This window comes from Achroia grisella, unplaced genomic scaffold, assembly GCF_030625045.1.
Source record: "Achroia grisella isolate CSIRO2021 unplaced genomic scaffold, CSIRO_AGI_Agris_v1 utg8162, whole genome shotgun sequence".
Lineage (NCBI taxonomy): Eukaryota > Metazoa > Arthropoda > Insecta > Lepidoptera > Pyralidae > Achroia > Achroia grisella.
In genome coordinates, this window is record NW_026713032.1 from 44,233 (window position 1) to 67,315 (window position 23,083).

Genomic DNA, 23,083 nt, shown 5'->3' on the forward strand with positions numbered 1-23,083 from the left:
ATGAGTATAAAACAAAGAAAGGCTATATCTAAATACGTTACGGTTAATTATTGTTTTGCAATCGTGAGTACCACAGACAAAAATCACACGTATAAATGTCATATCCTTTTAGGACTTTAAATTTTTGTTACATGAAAGAAGTTACTTGGACATACAAAATCGTTTTTTTTTACATAATTTAGATATAACACAATACATATAAGCTAACTTGTGATATTAATAATAATAAAGAATCCAATCTGTATTATATGCTTGCTACTAGGACTTGTTAATAAGAGCAATTGACAGTGTGCTTTAGCTGTAAACAAATAAAGGTTGTTTTTACAAAACGTAAACGTATTTAGAAATTTGCCGTCTATTTCTTTGATATTTAAAGTATATGTCAGACAGTTAAGTTTAAAATTAAACAATTATATTACGAAAAAATAAGGACCTTCCCTCATTACCTTTATATAGTACAAAATATGATGATATATGTAGTTAGCAGTGTCAGGAGTTTTTTATAAATATTGGGCCTTATTCCATTTGAATAAAGCTCATATCCGCGCTTAAATAGATCTTAGAAATATATATTACACCCATTCAAACGATTTGAGTGTTAAGCTTACATAAACCAAAATGTTTTTTATCGCTCCATATATTAATCATTGAATTTTGCCGTATAATATTTGGGGTATAAACCAACCGTGTTGGGGAGCCTCGATACTAAGCTACAATTGCACTTCGGAGCCCTACTGGTCCCACTCGGCCTCTTCCACTCCCTCCATACTGTCTTGTTCCAATTTGAGATCCATTTGCAGTTTCGCGCTCATCGATTTCATTATCTATAACAAATGTCATTAACTGTAAATAGTAATTCTGGTCAAAAGTGTTTCCCAACCTTTTTTGAGCTTCTACTATCTACTTCATTTAAGAAGTGTTAGCAATTATAAATACGAAACCAATATGTGACATGTTAGAAAAGGACAAACAGCATGTATGTATGTACTGCTTACAAAATTTTTGTCTTGTAATCTATGAAGTTGTCTATACCATAAACAAAGGTTTTTGCTAATGCTGGAAACCGGATGTTGTTGGCTCTTATTCTTCTGACAAAATGTACTATGTGTATTGTAATATAACAAAAAAAATGGTTTAGGAATTAGTAATCTCCCTATAAATTGATTACCTCTACTAAGAAAATCTGGCAAAAAAATCAACTCCTACATTTCTCTATGTTATCTTATGTTTATTTATTATTATTTATAAGTGTATAACTTACACTGTCTTCCTTCTCTTTAGGATTCAACGGCACATGGGCCTTGATCAGGTCAGGTTTGGGTTTCTGCTGAGATTTCTCTGGTCGCGGCGTCGATGGTGTCGTATGGGCAGATACTGCAAGTATATTATGATTCTTAGTACTTATATCTTATACTTATCTTATATCGTAATAGAGAATCAGTCGTAAGGAGTGTACCAAGCCATAAAGCAAGAAATTAAATTATCATCAAGAAATCGGAGATATGAAAATATTTTTTAAATGTTTCATAACAAATATAATTACGTGAATGTGCAGTGTGTATGAAGTTTTAAAAAAATAGTTTTGAATGTCTTAGTTTTGAATCCGTGTATTTTTCTACAGGTTGCAGTTATACTGCTACAAAACCGGTCTGGGTAGATAGGTGTGTGGTGTGTGGTGTGTTGTGTGTTGTGTGCGGTGTGCGGTGTGCGGTGCGTGTACTGACGGGGCTCCATGCCGGGCGGCTGCAGGCTGGCCACCCGCGGTGGGACGGTGACGCCGCGGAGCCAATCGGCGGCGGCCTGCCACGGCTCCCACGTCACCGCCGTCGGCGGGAACAGGTCGTCTTGGAACAGCTCGCTCTGGTGACAACCGTTTATATAATACTACCTGCCACCCACATCGTTTATATTTTCTGAGATAAAAGGTAACCTATCCATATTCACGTCAAATATCATCAAATTTGGTTCAATCATTTAGTCGTGGGAAGGTAACTGATAGACAAACACACGAATTTGTATCTATAAAAAAATATTACAGTTTAGACAAATATTTCTTATGATTTTTTATTAATGTTCAAACACAATTGTATTATAAATAAATGACTATAATATTACTATATATTCAAATGTATTAAATATTCTATATCGTACTACTTTAGGTAGGTTATTCTATCACAAAACAGAATGATTAATTTTAGCAATAAAACCGCCTTATTGTAACGAAACATATATGTCCTTGTTATATTGTTTGTGCTTCTTCTATACGGTATGTTGCAAATAAAGTATATTCTATCTATCTATTCTAATAATCACCATAATAAACACCTGATAAAGTTTTTAGCTATTGAAATCTTTATACTAAGCAACAAAACACGTATTCAAATTAAAAATGTCAAAAATTAATTCAATTTCCTGATGTTTTAAATCATACTATTTACGTTTATAAAAAATAAATTTACCTTTATTCTGGGCACTGTGAACGACAACGGCTCGATATTACCGTTTGTAAGTCGCAACGCTCGCGCGAATTCCACCTACAAAAGCAATAATGATTAAATAGTTTACTATTTTCGTTAGTATTACTATTGTGGCGCTATGGAATGGATTCAAAAACTATATATCCATATAAATAATACAAATTAAATACAATTTTGAAAAGAGTAGTGAAACCATGAAATAAAAGAAAAATGGGCATACCGTTTTGGATATAACTTGACAGGAAGTAAAGTTATTGCTACTATAAAATCCATACACAAACAGAATTATAATATTATAGTGGCTCGATGCAGGTATTTTAGGCGTATTTGTGGACTCCTTTATTTGGGACTATTTACAAAATACATGCATAAAACGATTTGGTTGATGTATAATCTAATAATATTGAATGCAGTGTTTGAGACATGCAATGCAACATAAAAAGGTAATTTGGAGCACAAAAAGAATATCAATTTACAAAATAAAATTATCAAGTTCATTGTAGTCCCAACTTTGGAACCACTGTCAGCCGGGTGTACCTTTTCTACGGCGAGTAAGTTCTTGTGTAGGAAGCTGATCCCCTGGTGAAGAGTGGTCGCGCGGTGGTGAGACAGCGGGACCACGAATGGCGCCTCGCACGTCACCTCGTAGCAGTAGATCGTCGAATCGCCCTGACCAAACCACACATTCAGAAATATGTTTGATATGTTACTAGAGCCTGTATTTATATGTTCAAGTTTGTTGTGTATATAGGTATTTTATTATAATAAAAGTAAATTGCAGACATCACTACATAGTATAAAACTAAGTCGCTGTCGATGTCTGTCCCTTCCTAAGTATGCTTAAATCTTAAAACTACGCAACGGATTTTGAAGCGATTTTTTTTAATAGATACGAGTGATTCCAGAGGAAGATTTCTAAATATATATATTGTTATATATACTACATGAACACCTGTGCGAAGCCGGGGCGAGTAGCTAGTAAACAGTATAAATTTATAATGAAGAGGACAACAACTAATCAGTATATCTGAGAAGATATTTTGTGGTATTTTATGTTCCCGCGCAAACATAATGTGCCACAGATGCACAATATTGCACGGCGCACAGCCGCAGTAGGATGACGAGCGCGTCAAAGCTGTATGCGCGATGTTAATACTAGTATGTGTATTAACAACATCAAACTATTGCATTAACTCACAATGTGCCATTCGAGCGATTTAATTTCAGCCCAAGTCTTAGACGAGGGCGTAATAGAGCCGATTGTGTTAAATCGTACGTTTCTCAACACACTTGATTTTAAATTAACTCAACAATAAATATGTAATGCAGACTGTTGCTTTCCCGCGTTTAATTTTTTAAATAAGCGCGCGGCCTGCTGGCTGGCCAGGCGCGGCGGTCAGTTCAAAATTGATAAAAAATAGCAAATAAAGCGGTAGTAAATATTCCATATAACTTCACTATTTGGGTTTATAACTCACGTGTTTATGAGCTGCTTTATATATAGAAAACCAGTGAAATTAGATCCACTTTACGAGCAAGTGTGGTATTACATAGAAAATGTGTATTACCCGTCCAGTTAGAAACAGGGTCCCCGAATCATGGTCGATGTAGGTCTGCAATATGGCCGGAGACACGTCCAGCCCCACAGTACACAGCGGCGCGGACAGATCACTAGCGCAGTACAATAAGATCTGACGCTCTGACACTCTGTAACAAACCACATCACTATTACTACACACGACTATGATATACAGAGTAAGCTTTAACGCTTGTTCACTCGACAAATTGTACAAAGAAAAACATTAACAAAATAATAATTAATATTATCAATCAGTCTGGTAAATTATGAAACTTTATGGCTGCATAGAGTTTCTTAACTTGTGGTCCACAAGTGTATGGAGGTTCGTAACTCATCTCTGGACCATTTATGTAACTATAATAAAAAAAAAATGCTAAATGTAGTGACAGCTGTCACCATATCCTAAATGAATTAAACACCTCGAGCGTGTGAAACTACTTTATAATTACCCACAACACCAAAGTTTTAAAGGTCGATACAAGGTCGATTTGCGGGAGTCTCGGAACTCTGATATAACCTAGCATATTATTATATATCTAGAAATCCATTAGTTTTATTTAATTTACATCAAGTGTGTAATTTTTAAATTAGAATAATTTTAATTACGAGATTGGTAAAATTAAATCACTTTATATGGCAACAAATAATTCATTTTCTTCTGTTTTCGTTTTCAGCTGAAATGGTGATGACGACGATGATGATCGTCATCATCATCATCACCATGTACAATTACGTACTTGTCGAATCCGGTGACGACGAGGTGAGTGTCGCCGAGTGCCCACACGATGCGTGCGCCGCGACCTCCAGCTGGCCCTTTTCCGCTGCGTATTGCTTCCGTTGACGCTCGTGGCTCAAATACCTACATATATATATTATAATTTAAATCCTGTCATATATATACAAATAAATATACAAATTGTCCCGAAACCAAACTGCAAGGGGTGTATTTTAACGAAAACAAAATTGGTAGTTTCTGGATAGTTCAAAAAAAATTGGATGTTTATAAGATGGCAATAGTTCCACGTTTACATGCCACTACTTATTTTTAAATTTAGTCATAAATTTGAACAACAAATGTATGGTATGGTGGTACCATGTAGTGGAAAATTGGCTTCGAATTCCACTTTATGGGATTGTACTGCTAACCAATATGCTTCACTGTGAGTGATAGAACTCACAGTGAATCATATTGGTTCAGTAAGGAAGACTTTCCTGACTTTTTGCTGACATTTTACATGCCAGTTTATGGAAAATTGTTACATATAATATGAGCATACCCTGATCAGACCATCCTTGCAGACTGTAGCGAGGTATTCTCCACTTTGCGACCAGTCAATAGCAAAGATCTGATCTGTGTGGCCAGTGAGGGTGATGGCAGGTTTCGGTTCCTGCTCGCTAAGATCCCATATCTTAACGGTGAGATCGTGAGCGGCTGTGGTGAGCAGATCTGATGCGGTCGGGTGGAATCGGATGAGGTAGATCTTGTCGGGATGAGCGGAGAACGTGCGTGCAGGTTCGTTGGTTGATTCTTGTAGACCTGTGGGATACACCAAGAGAGGACAGTTTGTGCAATGCATATTTTTTTAATTATTACAGACTACCGACCACACATTCTTATATTTATTTAGTTACTTCTTAGGATTACCAAAATAAGATACAGTAATACAACATGTCGTGCTTCTATATATATTAATGGTCTTACAACTAACTGTTTTTAAGTAACCACAGCATGTTTTGTCTAGTTACGAGTACCTTATAAGAATACCATTATGAATTTTGTGTCGTCAACTTCATGTAGACGGCGTCAATAAATTGTAGTGATACATATGAAGTGTAAGTGAAATATATCGGTATATATGTAGGTAGTCGTCGAACGTAAGAATAGAGATATCCACGAAATGACTATTTACTATAGTAATCGTATAGTAAATTGTAGTTACTATACGGTACACAATTTTAGTTACGCTTTATATATATTATGTATAAAGCGTAACCAAAATTGTGTACCGTTGTTGAATATGGTCTATAGCACGAGGCCGTCGTCAAAAGTGACAATAGAGATATCCACGGAGACGACCATTTAGTATAGTAACTGTTGAGGAAATCGTAGTGATACATATAAAGCGTCATTGAAATACAGAGGTACTAGCTGTGCCCGCGGTTTCATCCGCATTAAATTTCAATAGAAAAAATATAGGCTACGTGTTATTCTACATATCAGCATATACATAAATAAATTTTCAACAAAATGTGCTCAGTAGTTTTCGCATGAAAGAGTAATAAACATCCATACTTACAAACTAATCACGTTTATAACGTTATTAAGTTCGAGACGTGTGCGTAGAGTGCGTACCGTGGTCGGGTATGATCCACTCGCGCACGAGTCCGTCGTCGCAGGCGACCAGCAGCCGGGTGTCGGTGAAGGGGTCCCAGGCCCAGTCCTGCAGCGGCGCGGGGTGCAGCAGCGCGGCGGGCTGGCGGGCGGCGGGCGGCGCGGGCGGCGCGGCGGCGCGCGGGGAGGCGCCGGCCGGCAGCTCCACCACGCCCACGCGCCCGCCGCCGCCGCCCAGCGGCACCGCGCACCGCACGCCGTTCGCTGCACACACCACACAGTATAGTTGATGAGTGCCTCTAGGTCTAGTCAGCGAGCAGAGGTTAACGTAGTTGATGAGTTCCTCTAGGTCAATGTTTTCTAACGTGGAGTCTACGCGCCACAGGGGAGCAATTCGAAAATGGACTCCATTAAAATCATGCGGAATGTAAATTTCAATTATTAGTCAAAGATGAGATATGGCACTAAAAAGATGAAAAACACTGCTCTAGGTCAAAAATTTGTAAAATGATAAAGATAATCTAGAAATGGACGTGTCCATTACATCTATACAGATCGCAGTGCTACTAATCTCTTTAACACTGAGTAACCCAAATCCCTTTATAAAAAAAATAAAATGGTTCTATCCTAAGCTACTAGTATTTAACACTTACCATAAAATCCATTGCACTCTCCAGAGATTTGTCTGCTTATATTCTTAATATTTTCAATATGTGTAGACTTGTGGCCTGGTGTCCCTTTTAAGTGGCGGAATTTCGACACTTTACCTATTGACAAAACAAAATATTTTAATTATAAATTATACAATAAAAACAGACAATTGAACTATATTAACCTTTTTTTGCAACCCACGATTAAGAGAATACCAATGTTTAATTGATGTGACTGAAGAGCTTCTAAACAAACTCGAACGCCTTTAAAATCTAACAAGTAAATTCGATCTATTTCTATATTCATCTTATATATAAAATTCTCGTGTCAAAATGTTAGTTACCATACTCCTTCGAAACGGTGATCGATTTTTATAAAATTTTTTATATGCATATTCAGTAGGTCTGATCGGTTACTATCTATTTTTCATACCCCTAAGTGTTTTTTTATATAATGTGGCATTAAAAAGTACGCTAGTAACGCTAAATTTCCAGCCGTCTATCACCAATCCCTATTTTTAATAGCGATTTTAGTTTATATGGCAAAACAGACTCCATATTCCTTTTCGACGTGATCCTTTCCTGGAGTTTGAAAAATAATTATCATATGCAATGTTAATTGTTTTATGTTTGTATATTTTTCGGCATATTTATGTATGATTCTGTTATTATATTATATTAATAATAAAATATTTATTTATGAAATACATATTATTAAAAAATGTAGGTAGGCATTTTTTGCATACCCACCGTTTTCCCTACCATGGTTACCAAAACCACATTTTACAAACAGACACGCGCGCGCGACGCTCCGAAATATAATTAAAAAGATGTGGTGAAATAAAGTGCATAACGAGTGAATTTATACAAGGACCCTGGTACGTGCCCAATAAAATTTAAACCCTCAGAGCATCAAAAGGTATGGACTGACAATAATCACGCACGCTTCCATTTTTTTCCCTAACTCATATATTCAATATGTATTGATATTCTCGCATTATTTATATATTTCATATACTGTTTTAAACTTGACGCGGTCATTATTTATACGTATAATTAGTAGGGATCTTACCACGTTTTATATTTATTTGCTGAGTTCCCGATATTTCGGTAGTGTTTCAACCACCATGATCACGGGTATAAAACGTGGTAAGATCCGTGATTTTTACTAATTATACGTATTTATATATTTAGTATTGTTTGTCTTTACAACACTCACGCATGAGTATTATTCGATGCCCGTCACCGTCACTGTCACAACGCCAACCTAGGGCTGGAAGAGATATCTTTCTATATTAAATACAAAGATACTTTCCATATTAGTATAAATTTTTAATATTTCTATAACATGTTATTTGTAACTCACCAAACACAGTGGAAGTGCGCTTCGTGGTGACATTTGGAACAGAGGCGCGCTTGTCTTCATTGGTCTGGACTCTTGCGGGACTTCAACGAGTCTCGGCGTCTGTAATAATAAGACATTTAGCACAAATAAAGAGAGCGTCTTGACCTAGTAATTATAGTGCTGACTAAAAGGGGCTAAGTTTGAATCTGGCCTATACCAGATATTTTGTTGGGACACTAATATCAAATTAAATTATTGTTATTCTGCCACTCCTTTTATTCCATAAATTATAAGTATGCGAAATTTCATACTTCTGTGTCTGGGCAAAAAGGGATACAAAGTTTTTGCTTCACGTATAAATACAATGATAGTCGAAAAGCTTCCATATGATGGCCCTGTGTGATATGAAAAAGATGAAAAATGTAACCTGAGGGGCGCGGGCGACGGGGGCGTGTCGGATTCAACGGCCACGCTCACCGACCGCGACTCGTACGCACGCCGCCGCTCAGCGATCGACTGGTTCCCGCTGCACACACGCGACACATACACATACACATACACAGAACAAACATTACCCAATGGGGGGAAGGGAATTGTTAGTAATGTGGACTAATAAATCCATTGCAAGCAATGAACCATGTCAGGTTGACCTCTTCATGGTTCCGCCTGGAAATCTGGTAAATGTAATTGCCATGTGCGAAAATGGACTAACTGACCGTTAGGCGGGTGTACCATTCCGTTCCAAAAAAACATTACCCAATGCACAAACAAATAGCGAAACGCACACATAACCAATGTTGTTTATACATTATAAGATACGATCCCACCACCACTTGTTTTTTATATGTTCTTTAGAAGCCATCCACTACGTCACACGCATTTCAAGATTTTCCACCATTTTGCCGTCTTTGTCACACTTATGAAAGGAGTTTCATAAGTGTGACGCAACATATTGTACACCTAAAAATTTTTAAATACAAACAGAGCGTTTAATACTTGCATTCGATCGTCTGGTGAAGCTATAAAAGTCAGCTGCGGCCAACAGTATTGGAATAGATCGAAGAAAATTAATTTAGAACCGTTCTTATCTTATCTATTACTATGTCATACTTTCACAACCCCTCTTCGTCTCCCCTAGTTTGTGGCATAATTTAAACTGTATATGTTATTATGCGAAAATAATCCATTTTAATCTGGTATATTAGTATTGTGAATTATTAGTAAGATTATATATTTTTTTCTTCAGTCTACAAAAATAGGCTAGGGAAATAATAGTAAGTACAGATTATTTGTTTCAAATAATTTAACTCACTCTGTAGTCTCGAACAGTTTTCGCCTCTCGGCCGTGCTTGGTGTCTTCGGTCTGTACCCAGAGTCTGAAGAATTCACTTCTTCTTCTAAGCTCGTATCTGATTTACCATTTGTGTATTCCTCTGTAACAAGTAAATCATAATAATGTTAGTTGTTGTACTATTTTTAATTAACATACATTAATTGGGACAAACTGAAAGCTTTTGAATTAGTTCAAAAGATGATATGAAAAATGAAGAAATATTTTGAAAAGGATTAAAAAAAAGAGACAGATCAGAAATATTATTGAAAACAGGCGGAAAAAAATGTTGTGTCACGAAATGGCGTTCTTATAGCGAAACCAAGAGATACATCAAGTAATTTTCTCTGCAACAATAGTCACTCATTATTGGAACATACTGAAAAGTAGTTCATAGTAATACAAAAATAATAATATTATCAAAGGAATAATAGAAGGAAAGAGGGAAGGAATATCAAGACAGCTATATCAAGCAGATCAACGAAGAAGTCCTAGTCGTGTAGTAACGACAACTAAAGAGGTTAAAATCGTTGCAAATGGCAAAACTCTACCGACGAGAACCCGGCTTAAATTGGGAATGGAATGTATTTTATTGTTAAGTGTTAGGGACTAACAACTGTAAACTCTATTCATATTTTCATTATTTTTAAATTTATATGTTTATTTTTTTTTAATTTATTTACTTTTAGAACTGTTCTTTTTATATGTTATGTTCTTTGATATTTCACTTATTGTCTCCTAGTTCGTAGCAGCATTGTAATAATATTGTACCATCCAAATCTACCATCTAACTAGACACCAACACAGTCCACCGATCTGTTACAAGTGGCTTACCTTTGGTAGCTACTTCCACGTCGCTAGTTGGAGATAGGGACTTATCCTTCTCATCTGTGGAATCCTTTGCGATGGGTGTTGACGTCACCGGAGTGGTTGCTGATGTAATTGGTGATGTCGCTGTAACAAACACATATACCATATGTATAATATATATAACAATACTGTATAAACGGGACATTTTTTTATGTAACTTGATTGGTAATCATGTTATTCTCCGTGTTGTTGTTCACGGTGGTCTAGCGGTTTAGCACACCGCTCTTTTTCCGATCCGGTCGGGGGTTCAATTGCTCGCACGGTGCATTTGTATTCATGAGAACGGTCTGGTGTTTTCTATGTATATTATGTTTGCACTTACAAAAAGCATTACTAAGTATTTATATCTAGTACCTATAAACCAAGTTCTGCTTAGCTTGGGACTAGAAGGCGCTGTGTGTATTGTGTAGGGTTATTATTATTCAAAATTGTATGGCTTACAATATATTGTGCATTAACTTATGGAAACACCTAAAGTGTCTCTAGTCTCCACCTCTAGACTTGAAGCTGACTACTCAGGGGCGGACTAAGGTCAATCGAGGCACGTGACTAAGGCCCGTATTTTATATTATTTGAAAATAAGCCCAGAATTATAATATTCTAAGTTCTAGGTAACCTGCTTTAGCCTTAGTCCGCCACTGTGGCTATTCCATGGATATGTATGTACTCACCAGAGTCAGACTTGGTCATGCCGGGCACGGCGGGTACTGAGAACACCTTGTCGAACGAGAAATCCTCACTGCCAGACGACGTGGAGAACGGCTTAGGGCCCAGACGAGGCTGTACGATGTTTCAAAAAACGATAATTATTAATAGATTTTCTAAGCTAGAAACTTAGAAAAATCATTATACTTATTTCTACATATGAAGAAATATTTGCCACATCTTTTTGTATAGCATACAATCAGAACACGAAAAAATTATTTATTATTATTGAGTTCCCAATATTTCGGTAGTAGCGTTACACGTGTAGTGTTACACGGGTAGCCCATTTAACAAGCCCGTAATCTTGGCGGTTATAACACTGCCGAAATATCAACCAAACCAAAGGCCGTCTGGAAGAGATTGCGTTACATATAAGACCGCCTTTTATACTTGCTTCTTTCCTCAAGATTTTATCTTATTTTCATTGTATCTACTTTTAATGTTTGTGCAATAAAGCATTACAAATTAATAAATAAAATCTACACAATAATCCCATTCATTTTGCCATATTAAGATTTTGCCTTTCATACTTGATAACTTCTCAACAGAACATGTATAGTATAAAAACATTATTAGTCATTTTAATATATTTTTCACTTTAAATCACATTTAAAATTAATAAAACCATGCATAATGTCTTTTAACAGATAAAACGCAAAATTAACAAACATATTCAAAATCAGTGGTAAAAAAATATAAACATTATTCGCGGCGATCTGACAAAGCCGCGACAAATAAAGCAATTATATGTTAAAATAAAAGACGTTTTAATGTAAATGTCAGAAATCAAATATTTGCAATATTTAACTGTATTAAACGACCATTTTTTTTATTATCTAGAAACACAAATATATAATTTATATTAACTAGAAACACAGATATACATTTCATTTTAAAATAATTAACTTATATTAAAAATTGTTGTGATTAAAAATTAAATAATAAAATATTGTTACCTTGCCCTCGCATTTATTATTAAAAAAATTGTAATATAAATATAATGATAGAACATAAAACAAAAGCATACTAAAACAGTATCTACTGCAATCACATCATAACAAATCTAAATAATACCTTATAACCAGAGATTGGTACTGTGGTCGTTCTAGGTTTAGGCTTGGGAGCTTCTGTATGCTCCTCTCCAGCTCCTGGCTCTGAAATCGAAGATCTTGGCAAGGGTTTTGGCACTTGTATAGGTATACCATTAATGAGACTATTACTTCTCGACAACGAAGTCTCATTAGAATCTGAGCTGTCGGTCTTTTCTATAACCTTTTCGGTCTTCTGCGCTATCCTCTCCGTATTATCTGTGGCCTTTTCAGTATTTTCGTCTGTCTTTTCAATATTTTCAGCCAATTCTTTTTCAGCATCAATAGCTTTTTTATCTATGAAGTTATCATGACCGTTATCAATGATCTTCTTATGAAATCCGTTGGTATCTTTTGAGTCTGTAATTTTTGGCTCCCTGTTTTTTTGCCGTTCCATATCTTTGATTAGGTCTTTAACGTTGACGAAATCTATGCGGTCTTCGTCTATGGGTTCGGGTTGAGGTTTGACGACTGGTTTCACTGGTTCGTCGACTTGAACTGGAGTAATGGGTTTCTTGTTGTCAACTTTCTTTGGAGGTGGCATCGCTAGGATAGTATTTACAAGCTCTTCTAAGTTTCCTCTATGCACCTGAAATTGAAATTTATATTACAGATGTAAATTGTGTAATACGAATTCAGCTTACTTCGTAAATTATTGTTCACTTTAGATGTGTAAACCTAATAACATTTATCGAGCTGTTTTATCTTATCCTTTCAAATTATACTTATACATCATTAAACGAGGATATATGCTATCTCAAAAAGCAGACGATACCGAAGGTAACAACTAGTTTATAGACAGTTTTCTATATTTGAAAGAAATGACAAGACACTCCAATTGTTAAAATGGTCTTGAGCATAGTTTGTTTTTTAAAATAAATTAAATTAAATTGTGGGATATTATTTAAAAACATACTGGAAACTATATAAATGTAGATATAGATTCTGTATAAATGACAAAAAAATCGGTTCTAGGCCTCATAACATATGAAGCAAATAAAATCTAGATACAGTAGTTTCGTTTTGCGTATCTAGATTACAGAATTTAAACTAGTTGCAAATCAGTTTATCTATAACATGATCGATTTCTTTCTCTATCTACTTTATATTAATAATAGTAATTATAGAATATAAAACTATACCTACCATAGACAATTAATATAATGATGGTCATTATATTAATTGTCTAATGAATTTAGCAGTCTATTTTTAAACAATATCCCAACATCATCAATCAAACAGTTTGATATAACTATTAGTATTAAGGGTGTATACTTGACCATAGATAATAAAAATAAAACAAGCAAAACAAACCACATCTAGTCAATGTTGGTAGCATTGACATTAATGCAATCATATATGAAAAAGAAGTACTTACGCTACACAAATAACCCCAGGCATTCAGATTCCAACTACATTCCATACTACACTAACACCAACTACAAAAAAAGAATTAAAAAAATAAAAACCGCATAATAAAACCACGAAAATAAAACGAACACAAAATAAAACAAAACATCACACACACAACTCAACTTACCTTTGTGAATTTAATAACGCAACGGTTAATATTTTTACAAAAAAACTTGATCAGAGCATGAATAACTTTTTTTTCAAGTTGTATAGTCTAAACAAAAATACATAATCACGTTGTAACTATTTAATGGTTTCCATAAATAAATAAAGTTTAATTATAAGCAAAATGACTTTTAAAGCAGACATAGATATAAAATTGCCAATCCCCACCATGCATAATAATATCTAATGTTTGGGCTCATGCGTTTGCGTATATTTCAAACAAATAATTATATTAACAAAGGTGTAATGTCAAATAAATCGAATCTAAATATTTCATACATGTTTAATACTGCACATAAAATAGAAAAAGAATATGTATGGCAACACAGCCAGCATCTGGTCAATGTGACCAATTTCCTTCCGGTTGGAAACTTCTATAAAAGTTAAGATTGTATAAAGCAGTAGACAACCTGTTAAAATAAATTTCCTAAATAATATGAACCTTAAAAGTTATAAAGCTATATCTAACTCTATAAAAAAACATTTGCGAGGGTCCTATTCGCCTACCCGCCCTTGGACCCGCAGCTGACTTTTACTAGGCTTCCTAACACAAATATCTTAACCATTTTAGAAATTTAGAGAGAGAAATGATTTACGAAATTAGGTCTTGTGTTTGGTTACTATACAATTATTTATTTATTATTGTAGTATATTTTTCGCCTGTATTTTATATTCTGTGCCAAATACATAATTTATCTATCTAATTAACATAGAGATCATAAGACGATGCAGTTACCTGTGAATTGTTGGCGTCAGGATGCATGGAGATGTTGGGCAACGGATGGTCTTGATTCTGCAGCCACATGGGTGCGCTGAGGTAAGTTACTGCGCCACTCGTCTCCGGGTACAGGTCCGCGTGGTAATCCCGATAACTCTGCAACACATAACCTCAAATATTAAAGCTTAAAATATATCAACGATCTGGAAATCAATTCCAATCAATATTGGAATTGGTTCCCATTTTCATTACGTAATTTTAGCACGTGGACAACTGAACTTTTCCCAAGACTAATAAAATAGACCTACATATACGTGCGTTAACTCTGAAACCCATGATCTCAAATATTCAAACTTAAGATAATTATATTCAGCCAGACGATCACGAAACCAATTCCGATAGAGATTGGAATTATGATGTAATCACATTTTCATTTAGTAAATATCACGTTTATACAAATTATAAAATACTTTAAAACTGTTATTTATCTTCCTCTTTTAAACAGTAGTTTGTTTTTAATCATGGCAACAAATACATGTAAAAAATAAATATGTTTAAGAATATACTGACCTTCCTGGGCACCTGATACATAATAGGCACCACAGTCGAGCTGGCGAGTTGCAGCACGCGGTTCACCTCGGCCTCCATCACACGCAGCGCTCGCTTTGGCACCAAACACGCGCCCTTCGTTTGTTCACCTATTTATTAAAAAAAGCAGAAAAAAGCTGTCACAGGGAGGGTCCCATTTTGATATTTATAAGAATAGATTTGGTCCCCGCCGTTAACTATAGGCTTCCAAGCTATATTCGAACTCCATTCAATGCCTGATGATGCCTCGTTTATAGGCGAAACACGTTGTAATATGGGTGTAAACGCAATAATGGTCGGAATTTGTTCACTATTAGAGAAGGTAGTAACGGTAGTCAATTTTGTGCACTGAATATTAGACTCTAGACTCTATTCAATGCCAGATGATGGCTCGTTCAGAGGCGAAACACGTCGCAATATGGGAGTAGACTCAATAACGGTCGGAATTTGTTCACCATCAGAGAAGGTCGTAACGGTAGTTAGGTTTCCGCACTGAATCTTTGAGATCTCATACATGCTAATTGTAGTAGAATTAAACAAAATAATATTAAGAAGTATACCATATGGTGTTAAGACTACCAAATGTACTATTACTTATTGTATTGTGTGCATTAAAGTTATAAATATATATACGAGTATATACACTCACCCGAGTGCCTCAACCCCTCTATAAGATATGGCTCCCGATCAGTCAACTCCATGTAGAGTATGGTGGTATCTCCCTTTCCAGCCAAGAACAGCATGTTCGTGTCCGGGTCGAACAAAGGCATCAGGATCCCAGTGGAGCAGTCCAGTTCCAACGTCTTCTGGGTTTGCGACAGGTTACGTACATCACGGATCATGATCTGACGAAGTCTGGCAGAATCAAAACCTGTTAAAGAATAATAAAAATAACTTATTTACAGAATTTCGTCCTCACAGACTTCCAAGATACATAGATGTTTATTTGCTTGTACATTGTATTTAGATCTTAAGGATAAATGTCACTTTTTGTATGGGCGGGGCCATATACCTTTATAGATAAACGAAAAAATCACTGTAATAATAGAGTAATCCGAGTAGAGCTTAAAGTAGATAGTTACGGCAAAATTTCGATTGAAAATATTGCTATCGCGCTTGGGTGAGAGGAGACGCGAGGTCTCTGAATAGAGATAGAATGAATACTGAAGAATAGCTACATCGTAATTTTATTCGTCTTAAAATAAAGATCGAATATAGTACCTATAGTAGCATATTCGCCTCACAATCAGTAGCTTGTTTGATATTTATTCTTAGATTTACAAATCTAGTGTAATAAATACACTCTTGTAGAGTGCCATCACCGAATGTCATTAAATTGCCATATGACGATTCAATTAGATGCAAGTGCTCAACAAATGTTCGCGACAATTTCAAAAACTACTGAACAGATTTAGATACGATCAACAGGGTAATTCTCAACGAAGGTACAAAGTTACTTGACGGCCTCGGTGGTCTAGTAGTTTAGTACACTGCCTTACTCCCGATCGCGGGTTCGATTCCCCTCACGGCACAAACATTATATTCATGAGTATGATTGTATCGTATTTGCAAAAAAAATAAATCAGTTGTGTAGTGCCCGTAACACAAACTATGCTTAGCTTGAAACTAGATAGCGATGTCTAAATTGTCCTGAGATATTATTATTACTAGGGGATTGTCCATTAATCACGTGAGGTTTGAAAGGGGAGTGAAAAAAATACACGTGATGTTGGGGGGAGGGGGGGGTGTAAAAATAATGTAGCATAGTGTTCTACCACCCGTGATAGGTTCGTGATAAAACTGAACAAATATAATAAAAACAGACCGGTAGTTAATATACGATCCTGATCTCCGAGCCACACGACCCTGCTGTCCTTGATATTCTGATGACTGTTGGCCACATCCACGACTGCAGTGGATGCTCTCGGATCAATGATGCGTACTTTCTTGTCCTTGCATGACGTCACGATCAGTCGTCCATCTTTCTTCCACGACGAGGACTGAATCACCTCACCGTGATCTCTATTAACTGTAAAATTTATGTGTTACAAGGCATTTGTTTACTGACATTGGATATTTATTTTAAAACATACTCATCTCAGCAAACTATACTCCTAGTGTCTTAACTACACTGAATACACTTTTATATTTGTTTTTGTTTAATAAAAATAAATAAAACGTAGTAAGCTCCGATATGATATTACAAATTTACATACAAATAATGACCACCAAATTAAAAAAATATATATTTTGTACCTTGGTTATTACTATTTGTTATAAAAAAGTTACCGAAAGCTTCCTTCTGCTTGGTCAAATCCCATAAAGCGAGTTCATGTCCGGACGCGACATGTATTAACCCATCAGCCACTGGGTGGAATCCAACATTCTCCACTCGCCGTTGCTTCTGCGAGAGTGTGCACTCAGCAGTGGACAGCGACTCCTTGAGACCCTCTGGTGGGATGTGCCAAACTTTCACCTACGACAAGACAGATTCTGATTAATGTAAATGTAGTTATATGTGGAAAAGAGATGGAAGTTATTTCCTCTCTAGCACACACTGCTGGTGTCATGGAGCCATTGCGTTGTAACCGGCAAGTGAAAAGAGTAATTGGGAAGACAAACGGTACGGTACGGTAATAGTAAATACTATAGCGGCAGGATTTGTTAGAACGCACTTATGTCTGGAACTGGATCAAAGGATTTTCGCCGTCGTAATTTCTATCCGCGTAAGTATAAAGTGATCCAGGTGGTATTTTAGTACCAAAGGTAATGCTATCAACAAATTGCTTTATTAATTTAAAAAACCGCTTATTTTTATACAATTCCAATTGGGGCATTTGCGTAGTGTTTTTTTATATTATATCTATGGTTCAGACAGAACATCCTTTAATAATATAGGTAGTCTAGTCCAGTTTATAGAGATCCTGCGAAAGGCATACAGGTAATCCCATTAGATAATAATTATTAACATAGGTCGATGTATTCAAGAGGAACGATAACTCCGTAAATACTGCTGTCCATTACCTCATAAATGTTATCTATATTGTTAATGTATCATATCTGACGTCTTTATGACTTCCTATCGTTATCGTACATCCACCATTACCTGACCAATAGGTCCAGTGACTAATTCACTAGGAATTAAGTAGGTGTGATAACCAAGGGAGACTGTGGAATTCGACTCGACATTACTAGCAAAACTACTTTAATGTATTGGAAATATATTGGAATATGGCAGTTTATTGTATAATATAGTATAATAGTCGTTTAATAGCTACTAAACTAAATTACTAACAATCACATTTCATTCATTAGCAGGTCATACAGACCAATTGTGATTATTACAATACAAATAAATAACCCTAGACAATTAACACAGCACCGTCTAGTCCCACGGTAGGCAGAGCTTGTGTTATGGGTACTGACAACTACAGACAACTAATATAAATACTTAGATACTTTTTTTTTAATAGATACATAATATAGTAAGATAACATCTAGACCATACACACAATCATAGTCATGAATAGAAATGTTTGCGCCGTGCGAGGAATCAAAACCACGACCGTCGGAGACAAAGCGTGCAAAACCTAGGCTTAACACACCGCTACCGTCAAACCACCACCGATGCCGTCAAAACGACGGAATATGAGACTTAAAAAATGAACCGATCGATCTAACGTATATTTGTTCACTCCACCAAAATTGTAATTTATCACAGTATTTACCAATTAAATTCAAGAAATCAAGCGCATTCTATCATTTTCTACAACCCGTAATCTACTGAAGCCAACATCACCTACCGTCTGAGCATTCGAGCCGCATCATCACGTACCATTTGGTATGTGATGATGCGGCTCGAATATTATATAATATAAAAGGACTTATGATGATGGTATATGCTAGTTGCTAAAACATAATATACATTCTATTAAAGCAAAACAATGTTATTTAAACCCGTGACTTTACCTATCTATATTTCAGATACTGTTATCAATGCATATTACGATTATATTGACTTCAAATAATAATATGATAAAAATGTAACATCTCAATATGATATTATTTAATATTGGAGACAAAACAAATGTTATATAAGTAAAATTAAGTAGTAAGAAATTTAGTACAGAAACAACACAGGAGTAAACTTTATTTTCACATTTGTTTCTTATTTCCTTTATTATTGTAAAAAAACTTCTTTACACATTGTATTCATTGAAAAGGAAACATCATGTTTAGTTAAAGTTAGTTAAAACATCAGTCAATTCATTGAGCAAATTTTATTTCTTTCCTTCTTTCTTTCTTTCAAAGCCTAATACTCAGTAATTGATTACTTAAATGACAAATATGCATGGGAATAGTTGTTCATGTACGGATTTTCACAGTGCAAATGATACAAAAAAAAAATTGTGAATTTCGTTTATCATCTTCCTCAAAGTTTCATAAATTGCCAATTTCCAAATGTTCAAACTATATAAAACGTTTACAAAGTCAATTGTTCTTTTAAACCATCATACAGTTTATAAGATTGATGCAAAATAATGATATTTTTTTTTAATCTAAATGACATGGCAACAATATGGTGGAATACCACCATGGAAATCACAACTCCATATCACATCTGTAGTACTCAAAGTATGTTATCATATTGGACTGGTTGCCATATCTAACACTTCAACTGAAACAAATCTCAAGTTAAACTATTGAACAAATTTGTCTGAATACCTTACTCAGACAAGTTTTATACATTTTATTAGCCTTTTTGTTATTTTTAATAGATAATCTATATATATATATCTATACATATAAATAAAATTGCAGTGTCTGTTTGTAATATTGAACCGTAATATTAACCGTTTTTTACTACATGCATATGAATATAAATACGGTACATACACCAAAATGACATTTTTTACAAATTTTGTCTGTCTGTCTGTTTGTTCTGGCTAATATCGGAAATGGCTGGACCGATTTTGACGGGACTTTTTTTGGCAGGTAGCTGATGTAATAAGGAGTAACTTAGGTTACTTTTATTTTAGAAAAATAAAGTTAAATTCCACACAGACGAAGTCGCGAGAACAGCTGGTCAATAATAAGAACAATACCTATAAAAAATAAAATAATATCTAGATAGAATGTATTCAGCATTCTATTAATATATTGTTATATATATATAAAATATTATTAACACTTTTTATTACTATAAATATAATAAATTATTATTGTTTCCCTATAGCCTCCCATTATCATAACAACATGATTAATTCACTTTAGCTTTAGTACAAACAGTGATTTATTACAGGGAACATTTCATACTTAATTCAAATTATCTGACCTTATAATTCTTCAATATATACAGACAAATTACAATAATATTTTCCAATAAAATAAACAAATATGTCTTCTCCATTTCCTAGGAGATAGAAGAAAATACTTTAACAAATAGAATAGAATAGTCATAGGTTTTTTTTTTAATTTATTGATCAGAAATTGTAATAGAATAGAATAGAATAGAAAATCATTTATTCAAATAAACTTAATTTATGCACTTTTGAATAGTCATAACAATTTTTTTTACTCGTTCGGAAAGCTGTCTCAGCACAAGAAGAACGAGCAAGAAACTTGTGTGTTGCTCTTTTAAATAATCCTTGTAAGTTTACATTTACAAGTTGAAAGGTGTGAATACAAACTCCAACAAGCACTAATTTTTTGGGTCAAATATAAATATGCAATAAGATTAAATCAGTCGTAGTGATAAGAGCAGACCAGTCCCTACAAGCACTCGTTCACGAGTATGACGGATGAGCCAGCCATCACTGCGCTCGACCATATTTTAGGGAGCCCAATGACCTGGCCCACCACGCTGCCACATGTCTGGACATTTTAGTGAGCATGACTACTCATTCCACTCGACCACGTCACAGCTACAAAAATTACTATATGGTAGTTACAGTATTCGCACTTTACATGAGGATGCATGCGGCAATCAATACAAAAGCCGCTACGTTATCATATATCAAGAAAGCAGTATGAAAAATAAATTATAATGTTGTCTGCAAATATACTTATTCTTGCTATATATTGCTATCATCTATAAATTCATCTATCTTATTATAGGTTTTTTTACATAACATCTAAGTTTTTTCCTTGTATACATAATATTTTCACAAAATGTACTGTGAGACAACGGTGCGGATATTTGATTCTTTAAAGCATTGACGTAATGACTCTTTAGAACCCATACCATAATATTCAGAACACTATCTCATCACAAGAAAAATGAGCAAGAAACTGCGAGGATAAGAACTAGGTTTCTTGTCAGTTCTTCTTAGCTCGAAAGCACTCTGAACTGACAGTAGATCTAACATATCATAAGTCTGCAATAGACCTATAGGAATAAACATATTTGGATTTCATTGATCTTTTTGATTTGATTTTATTCATAAATATTTTCTCACTAAACTATTGCATATCAAAAGATTTCTTGCAATGAAATAGAACATATTATTTAATCTGGTTTAAAAGTTATATTTAGAAATATGGATGTGCAATTAATGAATATTTCTGTACAAACTGTGTGTGGATTTCTAGGTCAATGTGACCTTGATACACTACCTCATTTTTCATTACAGTGCATAAATCTCAACTGAAATAAGTAACATATGAAAGGAACACTTCCAATGCTCCACTGACCAAGTAGGTTATACATGACACACACAAATTCTAAAACAATTTTTGCAACACAAAAAGTGCTCCTTCATATTTCTACCATCAAGCTACTGCTCTGAAAGAGGTTCTGGTTTGAAATAAGAGACTTGGCAATGAAATTACAGGGTAAAGAGACATCACTTGGATTCTTTAGAAATTGTAATATATGAAGTACACTAAGGGATTCCAAATGATTTGCAATGCTATCTATGCTAGTCTTTTTATATTATATATATACATAATGCAATTATTGGCAGTGTTGTATCAATTATATGGGGCTCTACTGTTGCCATTTAATATATAAAATAAACAATAAAACTCACCAATGAATCCTGTGAGCCTGTAAGTAGTAATCCATCATGGAATGGTGTGAAAACTCCATATCTGTAATAGTATCTGAATGGGCATGAAGCAATGGCATCGCTTTGCTTTTCCTCCCGCAGTCATCGAGTGTGGTAACACCAGCAAGACTGAGCCAACATGCTCCCAGTTGAATGCCATGAAAGCAGCCGATGCACAAATGTTGTTCCCATACGTCTGGTAGGAGCCTACACATATATCTCTGATACATGCTTCAGGCTTGGGTACTATAGGTGCAGCATTTTTATATTTCGAAGCTTTAAACCGCCACGCCATTTTTGTCCACTTTTAAATGTTAATCAGTCTTTTATCGGAATGTACGTGCAGGCGATGTAAGCTGAAACAAAGGCAACATATGAAATACACGAAAAAATTAAAATACATATTTATGTACTAATAAAAATTCTAAGTTAAATAACTTTTGCTAAATAAACTGTAGCAGAAAGGCTCTTTCTTAACACATACCTAATTAACAACTAGAATATTTACATAAAATAATGATTTCAGATTTAAACACAAATTCTGGACAAACAATAGGATTGTTCTATTTCAAGATAACAGAACGGTAGCACTGAGTATTAGACTTCCATTTCCAAAATATTATTTAATTTTCAATGACACACAAATTTAATTCAATACTAAACCAAACAGTACTATAGAAAATCGAAAAATTAATAAACACATCTTTGTTTTGAATAACTAGACCGGCTGTCCACCGGAAATGGCCTAAATTTTTATTATAGTAAGAGCAATTA

At 34.9% G+C, this 23,083-nt stretch overlaps 1 pseudogene; it reads right to left on the minus strand.

Annotated features, from left to right (window-relative positions):
* Nucleotides 1–389: 389 nt before the first annotated feature.
* Nucleotides 390–22,604, minus strand: LOC131851924 (coronin-7-like; annotated as a pseudogene).
* Between the last annotated feature and the right edge of the window lie 479 nt (nucleotides 22,605–23,083).